The 12810-nt window shown below is 42.0% G+C and overlaps 1 long non-coding RNA gene across 1 annotated transcript; it reads right to left on the bottom strand.

Moving 5' to 3' along the window:
- Window positions 1–443: 443 nt before the first annotated feature.
- LOC119767593 lies at window positions 444–1881 on the bottom strand. The gene is made up of 2 exons (XR_005277605.1): window positions 1722–1881; window positions 444–673 (listed from the first exon to the last, which is right to left on the bottom strand). It is a non-coding gene; the product is annotated as an uncharacterized LOC119767593 (long non-coding RNA).
- Window positions 1882–12810: the final 10929 nt, after the last annotated feature.

Genomic DNA, 12810 nt, shown 5'->3' with positions numbered 1-12810 from the left:
TAATTAGAAGGAAATAAACACTTGGCTCCGAACCCTAACTGAAAGCCAGCTAAACGTGGTCCTTAACGATCGGTGTGTTTATGAGTGCATATTGCGCGCGCATTGAGTTAAGGGGAAAAGCCCCCTGCGTGGAATTTGCTTCTTATGAATGAAGGATCTTGAGGATTGCTTACAAATGAGCAAATATGTGTGAGAGGGGGGAAATTGGACGATTTGTTTTCTCAAGAATTTTTCAATTGATCATTGAAAGGTATACGACAAACAGGAGGGAAAATGATAAATTAATGAGAAAAGGAGCCATCTACAAATTGCGAAGACATTTTTTCCATTTTAGAGACCTCCTTCCCCTGTTCTGTTTTTCTTGAGCGTGGAATGCCGCTGACCTAATGTAAACATATTATGAAGTTGTCATCTTTTCAATGAAAAAAATATATCTACATGGATGAGAATTCAGAATATCAACATTTTATTGTTTCTGAATTACAATTTATGTGCATCAATATGATTTATTTGCGCCTTGAAGAGAATAATTTGGTTAAATAACAAACTGACACTAATACGACGACCACTAACACCGTCACGGCAATCAAAACTGATGCCAAAGGAGTGCACGCAAACATGCAAGTACCGCCAAGTGTCTCCAATCCGATCATGGTTAAGTTGTAGGGTTCACCTGTAATCACAGAAGATAAATATTGAGCAATTCTCTGAGATTTCGGTCATTCGATTTTTTTTATATTTTTTAATCCGGCTAAAACTTTGCTGGTGCCTTCGGTATGCCCAAAGAAACCATTTTGCATCATTAGTTCGTTCATATAATTTTCCATACAAATTTGGCAGCTGTCCATACAAAAATGATATGTGAAAATTCAAAAACCTGTACCTTTCGAAGGAATTTTTTGATCGATTTGGTGTCTTCGGCAAAGTATGGACTACACTGAAAAAACATGATACACGGTAAATTTTTTTTTGGTGATTTTTAATTTCACTTTTTGTCACTAATACTTGATTTGCGAAAAAACAATATTTCTAATTTTTTAAATTTTCTGATATGTTTAAGAGGACATCAAATGCCAACTTTTCAGAAATTTCCAGGTTGTGCAAAAAATCTTTGACTTAGTTATGATTTTTTGAATCAATACAGATTTTTTTCAAAAAATCGAAATATTGGTCGCAAAAAACTTTCAACTTCATTTTTCCATGTAAAATCGAATTTGCAATTGAAAAGAACTTTAGTGAAATTTTTATTAAGTGCACCGTTTCATTGTTATTGGGTGTCATCGGCAAAGTTGTAGGTAAAAATCTCAAATCAATATCTTGGCCACTTACTTCACATTATTGATTTCTAGTGCTTTAAAGCAAGCAATGTCTTCTTTACTATGAATCATCCTTCACTTCCTGATACTTCACCACGCGTTCAAACGCGTTGAATTTAGTGGAATGCATTTATAAATAAATCTTAGTTAGATGAAAAAGAATTTTTTAAACTACTACTCATAGCTTTACAAAACCCAGGCAGAAATTTAAAATTTCCTGGAGTTTGATTGATCAAAACCAAAAACAATTAATAATATCACCACCGATCAAAAAAAAAAAAAAAAAAAAATGCAAAACAAATTTTGCGCTTCAAAACAACCTATTATTACCACTATTTAAAACTTTCAACACTCAAATATATCAGTAAAAGAATCAACAAAGTCAATCAATGTCTCTAAACACACCTTTTGCAAACCGATTCAAACTTGCTCACAACTGTGCCTCTCAACTCCAACAATTGCTCCTCATCCGTGGCCCGAAAACTGCAAACTGAGCAGTTTGAAGGCGCAACTGGTTGCTTATATGATTTTCAAATTCAAACTAGTGTTGTCTTGTGGAAACTTGTGAGAATACGTTGTATGAAAAAAAATCTATCTTGTATAAATTAAATTACAATCGTGTCTCGATTACCCGCAGTCCTCGAAAAAAAAATCACTTCGGAAAATCGAACCATATTTTATCATATTTTAGAACTTTTAGCTCAAATATGACCCTAAACATGCTTTAAAGCGAGCTAGGAAATTTCAATCCAAGATGGCTGCCAATATGGTGTCAATAGTAGGGGAAAATGGGGCAAGTGTAACAAGCTAAGGAAATGCTCGTTATAACCCACTAAAAACGTTAAAAAGTCTGTCGGATTTTTTTTATAATCATGTTCCACAAATCCTCATACTGGAAATAATCAAATTGTAAAAATTACGGCCGTACGAGCGATTGTTCTTCTTGCCCCATATGGTCGTCTTGCCCCACCTTCCCCTACATTTAAAATTGATCAAAAGTTCAAATGTTGCTTCACTTTCGAAATTTCATTAAAAAATTTCAAGATTTTAGTGAACTACACAAGATTTAAAAATGTAAACTTGCCACGTTTATTTTCTAGAACTTACCTTTTTTTCGATTCGAACTTTCTCACGATTGTTCCTCACAGCTCCAAAAAATAGCGTCTTCGTCCCAGGCTCGGTATAACAAACTGATGAAGCTTGCAAGCTTGATAGGCTGGAGGCAAACTACTTGCTTGTACGATTTTTAAGTTTTAACTCGTGCTGTCGTGTGGCAACTCGTTAGAACACGTTTGTGGGGAAAATTTGTATAGCTTAAATAAAATCTTTATTTTTGGGAATTGCAAAGTTAGCTGTTGGGGTTGGAGGCAAAGCTACTAGCTTGCACGAATTTCAAGTTGAAACGCGTGTTGTCGAGAAACAACTCGTTTGAACTCGTTTTCATGGGGAAATTCAAGTTTTGTTCGTTTACATTCCATACATTAGTTTTCAAATGTCTTTTTTGCAATTCCGTCGTGAAACTACTTACTTTTCCTGTCATTCTTGAACGACGAAATAGCCTACTTTTCTGTACCAAAAATAACAGAATCGAATAGCAACACTTTTCAAAATAAATGCTGAAAAGTTTCGGAATTGCAAAAAATGTTGTATGGAACTCGTTGCAAAACTTGATTTTTTCAGCACTCTTCGTATTTATCCAACTCGGTGAACCTCGTTGGATAAATGTACGACTCGTGCTGAAAAAATCCTCTTTTTGCAACTTGTTGCATAAACTACTATTATGATTTTTTTAAATCATAGCAAAAAAATAATTTATTAGGATAAGTATGTTATACTCTTTAGACCAATTTCAGTCAAAAGGATTTCAAAACCCTTTTTAAACTATATAATAATAGAGGTTTTCTTTCAAAACCACTTTTTTTTTACAATATTCCGTACTTAAGCCAACATTAGCATTATATCAGACACCTTGAAAAAAATACTCTTTCCCGACATTTTACGGGGTGTTTCCAAACCAAATCTACCAGATTCCTAGCATTCTTCGTAGTAACCTTTACATCAAAGCTGAAATAACCAAGACAACGGAATAAAAATCTTTTCATTGTGCGATTTTCATGAAAATAAAGGATAAATAATGAGTATTGAATAATGCTAAATACAGGTATTTCTTTCAAAAGCTTTTTCTTACCCAGCAGGCTCCCAATTTTTTTCAAGCTCTGCCATATTACACAATTTCATTAAAGTTTCGAATCAATCACATTGTAAAGAACAGTTTGCAGAACAAGTTCTCTTAAAAAAAAGTATTAGTTTTGGTTTAAGATTGTTAAGCAGAGATATGCCCGATTTCGAAAATAAAAAGTGACTTTGGCCAAAATTTCTGTATTTAAAATGCATACTGATATTCAAAATTTAAAAAAATGAGCATAAATTTTCAGATTTTTTTCAAATTAATGTTTCTCTGAGTATTCTTTAAATACTAAATGGAAAACTTTAACTTTTGAATCAATGAGTGAAACTTTACAACATAACACTAACGACGTAGATTTTCCTCAGCTTTGCATCGAAGACTTGGTAAATTAGTGTCTCCACCATGGCAGCAGTACCGTGCAATGTTGTTTGTTGCTGTTTTTTTTTTTTTCTCTGCAAGTCTTGCTCACTAACAGCAGCCGCGTGTCACAAGCGCATAAAATCAGTTCGATCTTTGCGGATAAGATAAAGAAATTAATGGAAAACCGGTCCCAACCGACGTAACAACCCCTGGCTGGCTGGCCCCTGCCCTGGACCGGGTAATGGCGGAAGACGACGGGTAGATTGATTTATGCCCGGCTTTTTCGCACTAATGCCCCCCGCACTCTAGCACTCCCTGGATTTCCTCGCCGTAGCAGCAGGCCATGGGTGAAAAACTTTAGAGCATACTCTTTGCTTAAGGGTTGTAAAATCGGAAAGTGAGACTTTTGGCGCCACCATCCAGCGCGCTGGAAAACATGTCGAGCTGATGAATCTAGTTGGCCAGGTGTCAACGGGCAGCAACCGGTTGTTCGGTCGACTTCTGGGGGCTGGCCGTAATTACCGTAACTACCAGCCCGCGTGAGATCAGGTTGACGCGATGGAAATTAACCGTGCTTACGTGAAGTAATTGCGTTTTGTAACACGACGACGGCGACGGCAGAGTGCGTGTTCAGCAGGTGATGCAGGATTAAAATCCGACTCAATTTCGGTATGATTTAGTGATGTGATAGCGATTTGTACCAAGAAAATGGCCTTTCCCACAGCAGCGGGTTCGCACGCGTGCGCTAGATTCAGCGGCGATTGCGATTCGACAGCTGTACCGCGAACGACGCTCGTAAACTAGCCTACTTTATTGACGCTTCACCGCCGCATGTCAGCGTGGATCCTTATTGAGTCGCGCGCAAACGCACACACACGCCCCACGCGTACTTCAGCGCTGATGCCAAGCTCACAGTGAAGCGTTAGCTACAAACGCTCAAGTGTTCACCGCTTTTAACGCCGTCATTCTGCGCGCACCTTTTCGAGAAATTTCAATCGAAATAGCGAAATTCAGCAAATTGTCAACCATCGCGCAACCATCGGCCGATTGGTTAACAATCTGCGCAAATGCACTATGAAAATTTAATGCCGTTGTAAATTAACCGAGTTTAGAGTGTACGTGTGGCCGCCGTGTGCCGCCCCATGCGTCCTACGGGGGTCCGCAACTCCGTGGAGTGCACGTGAACTGGATAGAAGCAAAACAAACTTATGCAACTCGATTAGACTTTCCTAACTTTGCTAGCTGTCATTGAAAGAATGATCCAAATTCCAACCCTGTGTTTGACCTTACCTTCAGCATTATTCACCTTGATTCTTCTGCCTGAGCTGTCAAATGCAGGGCCGAACTTCAAATCAATTTTAAATTAAGTTCTTTAAAATCCTCTTAATAAGTATTGCAACTTTATGGAAAATTCCACTCCAGCCTACTACAACCCAAAGCCGTCGATACCCTTTCGACCCCCCGGGAAGACCTCTTCTCGCGCGCTTCCTCAATCTGTCAAACACGGCCTATCAATCGGCTGCGCCGCGATGTTGTCCCACCGAATGTCCGCGCTCACGATTAGCCCTCGTAATAACAAGCCATTCACAACAAGTTTGTATACGACTTGTTTAGTCGTCCTCCGCGCGATAACGACTGCAGCCCTGCTGTTTACAAACAAGCTGCAGCCCAGCGCAGCGCGCTCTACTTTTAACCACTTTGACAGCAACTTTGACGGCAGCTCTTGCTGACGATTGTGCGTGACGTTAGAATCCTTCCCGTCGCGGTAGTTCGTGAAGTTGTTGATACCATGGCAACTGCTTCGCAGCCTGCCTAGATTACAGCTTGAAAACTAACAGGGCTGGTGAGTCGGAGTCGGGTACCCTTACGACCCGGTGTCGGAGTCGCTAAATCTTTAGAAGCTGGAGTCACGAAAACTTCAGATGTCGCAGGAAATTTGATGGTAGTTTGCCATTTCCAACATCGAAATTGACGAGCGTAGTTTTTGCTACTCCTAACTAAAATTCTTTCCAGCGAATCGTTTCGCAATTCAAGGAAGCACAGCGTTCCTAAAACAAAACAAAAAACGACCCAAGCAACATGATTCGGACTCAATGGTTAATTCGCTATGCTGGGTGTATTTTTTATGTTCCGTGGACGACTGAAACATATCAGTTATGCTAGCTTGGCTGTTTTTTTTTCGGGGATCATTTCCAAGAACCGAGACGATTCGCGACAGGGTTGCCAACCGAAACTTCATGATTTTTTAGATTCAAGCTCCAATCTGGCAACCCTTTCTCGTCCAACAAATTTCGGTCACGGTCTGCATCCAAGCAGTCTGCTTGTTCCATTTAAAAGTTTGTAATAATTTCGGTTGCGATATTTCGGTCCACTTTTTTTTTGCGGTGCGATTCTCTGAAAGATCCCCGATGGCCGCCGACCAGGTCAAGCCTGCTCGGCGGAACGTGATGCCGATAAGCGCGCAAGATTCGCGTTCTGTTCTGGTCTCTGTTCAAGCGGGCACGTTCTCGCCGGCCATGTCAAAGTTCTCTACGAAGGCACCGTGAATCTTGGGTGTGGGAGATTTTGAAAAGCTGGCAACCGAATCAAAGTGACCAAACGTCAAAGTAGGCGTCGCCGTGATTCCGCGTGCTCGTCCGCGTTGTTTTGATTTTCTCGGTTGTTGTGTTATTGTTGGCGTATTTTCGGGTCGGTTCTTGTTTTATTAAAATCTTGCGAGTTGTGTTTTTTGCTCCTTCTCCTCCTCCTCTCCGGTTCGTTCTATCGCGGGTCCAACGTTCCGATTCCCTGGAAATTCATGGTGATCGTTATCCGCATACAAATGTTATGGTTCTCTCGTCTCGCGGCCAGCCGGCATCGCGCAACTCCCTCACGTCTCGGCGTGTTGTGTTTTTGCCCGGGTTCTCTCTTCATACATCTGTATTTGATACACATAAAGCGGAGCTTTTTACGGCCAAATAATCTAAACTAACCTGTTTGGGTAGTTTATTTCAAGCCGTAAAAAGACGACTTTTATTTTCAATGAAGCATGGCAGTTCTGAACGAGGGCTAAGCCGTACACGGCTTAATCTTCGCCGGATCAAGCGGATGGTGCTGTGTGTGTGTAACTGCTGTCGTTACTGTCAACTACTGTCAATTCTGTCAACTTTTGTCAATTTTGTAATAACGAGATAGAGTTAGGTTTTAGGATTTGGACTATGGGCGTAGGTCTTTAGTAACTGGAACTAGACTATAGGAACTACACTCTAGGAACTAGACTTTAGGAACCAGCCTTCAAGAACTAGACTCTAGAAACAAGACTCTACAAACAAGCCTCTAGGAACTAGACTCTAGAAACAAGACTCTAGGAACAGGACTCTAGGAACAGGACTCTAGAAACTAGACTCTAGGAACAAGACTCTAGGAACAGAACTCTAGGAACAAGACTCAAGGAAATAGAATTTAGGAAATGATTTCTAGAATCTAGAAATATTTCAAAATCATGGCATACTGTTCTATTCTACAATTTAGTTCTACATAGTTTGCATATCCTGTCCCGCTGACAAATCGATCAACAATTCAAAGCATTCGTTTCCAATCCCTTCTGCACAAAGGGGAAACAAGATATCCAATTGTACGGTGCCAACTGTGCCAAGATTGTGGCACAAAAGGTACGCCCGGAGACTGGCAAATTGAAAGTCCTCCGAGCGAGCGCGCGTATCGAGTAGCTGGACGGGTGTTTAACGGTTGTGGGAAAATTCAAACCTGAACACCGGTCCCTGTCCTGACGACAAAGGCTCTGGCTCGGCAAATCCGAAACGAAACGAAACTATTGGCACTACGCCCCCCGGGGCATGGCCTTCCTCTAACGTGGGATTTCTGCTCCAGCGCCTCTGACGAGACAGGAGAAACCGGGACCGACGTTTTACTTCACCATCCGATAGAAGCTCAGTGGATAAGGCGGGAATCGAACCCGCGTCTCATAGCATCATCGGGATCGGCAGCCGAAGCCGCTACCCCTGCGCCACGAGACCCACGGCAAATCCATAAACCCCGAAATGGGAACGTGCAGGGCACCCGTTCGGGGTTCGGTAACGCTGAGCCAATTCTGCTGGGCTTAGCGGAGAAGTGGAGGTGGCGAGGGACGAAAAAAAAAACCTATGAATCAGTCCCGGGTTCTTTGTGGATGCATTTTCGAAGATTTGGTGGAAAAACGAAAAACGTTGCACATGCCGTTGGTTCCCACGCATTCCTCCAGCTCCGGGCTTTGCGCCCTGATGGCCTAGCTTCGAAGTCAACCGTCATCAGCTCAAAAAAGTAACAAGCCACTCATATGGTGGGCGGCGAAGAAGGAGCTGTGAAGTAGGAGAGGAAGTGTGTAGAATGAGAAATAGCACCGCAAGCAATTTTCTGGCGAACACGTGTTTCCTGGCCTTGCTGGAAGTGCAATGTTGCAATTTATGGGCGGAAAGAATCGCAGTCCTTGGCGAAAGAACCCAAGAAATTGCAACTTGAGCTTAAAGATAACGTTCTGACACGATTGTTCAGAACAGGAACAATCGTGTGGCAGAGCTTGTTTGACTGAGGTGACAGAAATGACAGAGTTCACAGAATTTCACTCGTTGCACTTTTTCCGGAAGATTCCGCAGTCAATCACTCGCTGCGACCTTCACATTCTCCAACCCGACTCGCGGTGGTCATCTACATTTCTTTGTCATCTGCGCGCCGCGCTGGCACGCGGCCAATAATCGACCTCGACAAAGGTAGAAATCCCCACAACGCGTCAACGCACGCAAGGCAGATGAGCTGTCCGGGTTGAATCAGCTGGTTCAATTAAGCAGCGAGACAATCTGCCTCCAAAGCGGAACCGAAGACCTTTGGAAGCATTGTCAACCTGCCTCCACCGCACCACACAGTGGCCATTGTTGTCTACCGAGTAACAACTAGCTGCACCGCACTGAAATTGCTTGGAAAAACACTATTAATTTCACCCGAGCTTGATGCAAGTTTGACGCGCGATAATAACAACAACAACAAAACTGACAGTTGCGGATGACTGTTTGCATGGTTGCTTCGATCGCGCGCCGCTACCAAAACTCACAGCGACGCTTTGTTATCACTACGCGTTGACTCACAGTAGCAAAAACAATGGAAAATCCAGCACTTCCGGTTCGCTAGGTGCGATATGCGGTGTCTTCGTTGCACAACTGGATCAGCTGATTTGACAGCTCGACCAGCATCACGCCCGGGAAGAAAAGCGTTCACACGTGACCGGCACACGTGGAAGATCGTGCGACCCCGGCAATCAACCGAGGGTAATGCGCTAATACTTTTTATTTCTGGTGTTTCGAGGGGATGATTGTAACGGTTTTCTCGCGTTAAGGGCTGAGGGAAAGTGGGAAATTCGAGTGGCTTATAAATTATTTCTGCGGGCTGTCAAAACTCTGCGGGTATTTGGTGCGGTAATTGCTGCAACAATGCGAGGGGAGGGTTTTCAGGGGGAAAATAGTCTGAAGTGGGATTGTGGGAGAATTAGAGTAATGTAACTTGGAACTAATCAGATGATTATTGAAAATTCTGTTGAAACCTTCGAAACAATGCAAAAATCGCACCAAAAACGGACAGCTCAACGCGTTGCTTCTTGCCAAGTGGCACAAGTCAGATGCTCCCGAAAGAAGCCCCCTAATTATGGCCTTTTTTCTCCCTTTTGCCATTGTGTTCAAGTTGCCAAAAAATTCCGCACAGGAAGCCCAAATTGTTATTCACCAAAAATGGGCACAAGTGTGTGATGGGCCCTAAAGTTTCGGGAGCCTCCAGGCCCAATCCCTTCTATTCAACAGTTTGGCCCCTAATTGGCACCAAGGATACAACCATCCAAGGAGGCGGCGCGTTCGCCAACTGGTGAGGATTAGTAGTGGACGAAGCATGCCATACGGTGTGGCTTCGGGATGCAAAACGGTAGCTGCCAAGTAGCCAAAATGACAATAATTGCCGGTTGGCTGCGATGACGTTTTGCATGCCTTTGAACTCCGGAGTCGCAATTATAGCAAACGTAGCCATTATGGCGGTTTGACAGTTGCGCGCGAGCGACAAAGTTGTCAAACCGAGGGGCGCACCGATTCTCACGAATCGTTAAGAAGTTACACTTAAAATTTATCGGTTTCATTACACACTTAGAATATTCTAAAGAGACTGAACTGAAGTTGGGAGAATCTTTCCCGCAGCCAATAATGTTCACATCATGTTGTGCATTGTAAAGCAGTTGGGGGAGCACTTGACAGTCGGTGGGTATGTGTGTGTGTGTACGCAAATAATGTGTGTAATTTAAATTGTTAATTAAATTCACTTGAGACACGCTGCGCCTTCGTAATCAGCCATTCTCGTTGAGCGGCAATTGTGTGAAGAGGTCTCTGTCAGGTTTGAGAGTGTGCCATAGACTGGTTTTCAAGACAGAGCACGATTTTTGGAAATGTACTTTCACAATCAAGGGACCCCTCGTCACAGTGTTTCGTCTTGATTAAGGGATCAATGACAGAGGTGTGTGGACAGACAGAAGAACAATTTCTTGAAAACCACAAACAGGATGTAGCCACGTACCGCACAGAATCGACGACGACAAGTTGAGGTTCTTTCCATTCTTCTACGTGGGAAGATGATGGAACCACTCGGACGGACTGTTTGTTTATTCTGAAGAGATGGTGATACCAAGAATGCTAAAATATATCTTTATTGAGAGGTGAGTTGACAGTTTTTACCAGTTAGAAAAAAAAAACAGATAATTTGACTCAAGATTGTTTTTTTTACAATTTCTTTTCTGTATTTTATTTCAACTTTCACAAATTTGCCATAGGTGTATCACAAAATCGTTAATTTTAAGCATATTTAAAAAAGATAGCTCTTTAAAAATTCATTCTTCCCCTTTTCCAAAGTCATCAACCCAATTAGGAGTGATTACAAAAGGCAGAACGACAGTCGGAATACCTTAATGACTGAGGAGGGGAAACCCGCCACAATCCCGGACCGTTACACCAGAACTCACCCCTCGGTTTTTGTACCGCCACCAGCTTTGGCAGCATGTCGTCAATTGACCCGAACCCGATTTTGGCTGCTGGCTGCGTGTGACCCCTATGCACCGGTATGTTACGCGACCCCTCTTGCAGAACTGCCACCAGTTTTTCACCTAAATAGGGTGAAATCATCTAAATTTGACCTTCTAAATTTTACTAAACAAGTTCGATTTAAAGGCTAAAAATAGGGCAGTTTACCCTATTTTCCCAAGTGGAACTCCAGCAGGGGAAAACCAAACTATCATCATAAGCTCCTTTATTACCAGTTTATTAAACCCTCACTAAAAACAAGCGCGTGAGAGCAAAAAAAAAGCAACAGAAACAATCAACAAATAATCCAATATATAACCCCTCGCACGGCGAGGGGTCCTTCACTCGTCTTCGCGAGGGGTCGTCGTAGATTTTCCCGATTTTCCCTCGCTCTCGTGCATGATTCAGAACTCGCCTTTCCCGCAGCTGGAGGTGCCTCTGCCTTTCACGATGGCGGTTTGAAATTAAACGTTGATGAGGGAAATGCACTTGAGATTTTCATCGTAGAACAGGGAAAATCCGGCTGCTAGATTGGTTCTGTTTGGATGGGTGATGTGCGTTGAACTCCGTCGAGGGAGGCCTTGGAGCGTGTGACAGTTGATGGGAGAGCGCCGTTCGCGAGGGGTTATAAATAAAGTGTGCCCGCATGGATGAGTGGTGGAAAAATATTTTTGATTGATTTACCCTAAGTATTTGCAATGCGAAACTCAAAAGTTTTGGATTATTTTGACTAATTTGTCCATGTAAATGCTTAAAAATCTATTTTATGCATTTCCGTTGTGAAACTGCATACCCTTCCATTCATTCTCTAATAGCGGAACGGTCTTTTTTCATCGTTAAAAAATAACACAAACGCCAAAATAATGTAAAGTACTTTTGAGCACTCATTTGAATCTCCCTTTTCCAATTTTATTTATTTATTCATATTTCTGTCTAATTGGAACAAAATGTTGCCCGAATAATGTTGCACCCAAAACTGGCAGCGCTAGTCCGAGAGAATGATGGTCTCGAGTCGAGAGAATAGTGGTACCATTCACGGACGCAGAGAACACAGCTCGAGATGGGCGATAGAACTATTCTCTCGAGGTTCATTTGCAAAAAAAGTTCATCCGTCAAACAAAAAACCAAAAGTGTCGACAACGGGAATCGAACCAGAGACCTTTGACAAACCAATCCAATGACTTAGCTGCCTCGGCCACCACAGCTTGGTGACCAAGGAGAAGTCAGAAGTCGATGTATGACACTTGTTGGAGATTTATTGATTCAACTAACGAATGAACTCATTTGTTATGATGGTGTGAGTTGGTACCATTATTCTATCGATTTTGGCACTGAGCCCTCAATAAATTTTGAGAGAACGATTATCTCGACTCTGAATTTTGGGTGTGCATTAAAAAATCTTTTGCAATTTTATGTAATGCGTTCTTGACATTGGAAACCAACGAAGAAAATTGTTTAATTGGATCCTATAGTCCTATGTAAATTTTATTATACAGCCATTAAAGGCCGGAGATCAATTTCTGATCACTTTTTAAAATTGTTAAGCAAATTATAAATAAAAATAAATAAACTGTGCTTCGATAAGTCAACTGTGGGCATTTGTGACCCCATAGAATGAGCTGTCAAACAAGATACTTGCGGTTGGGATCCAAAATGTTTAAAATTTAATTTAAAATGATTTTCATACATTTTTTGGTTATTCGAAAAAATATGCTTTATTGTTGTGTGAAATAAAATCTGCAATGTAACGGAACGGAATCGACGTAACACCTTATAATGTGGCCCTCTTAAACCTTGCGGTATCGTCAACGGATCCACAGGCGTGTATCGTTCTTTTTGCGACAAGACTCCGCCTCCCGGGTCTCCTAAG

The sequence above is a fragment of the Culex quinquefasciatus genome, chromosome 2 (genome assembly GCF_015732765.1).
Source record: "Culex quinquefasciatus strain JHB chromosome 2, VPISU_Cqui_1.0_pri_paternal, whole genome shotgun sequence".
In the NCBI taxonomy this organism is placed as follows: domain Eukaryota; kingdom Metazoa; phylum Arthropoda; class Insecta; order Diptera; family Culicidae; genus Culex; species Culex quinquefasciatus.
The sequence above is the reverse complement of the archived record's forward strand: the minus strand, read 5'-3'. Positions and strand labels throughout refer to the sequence as shown.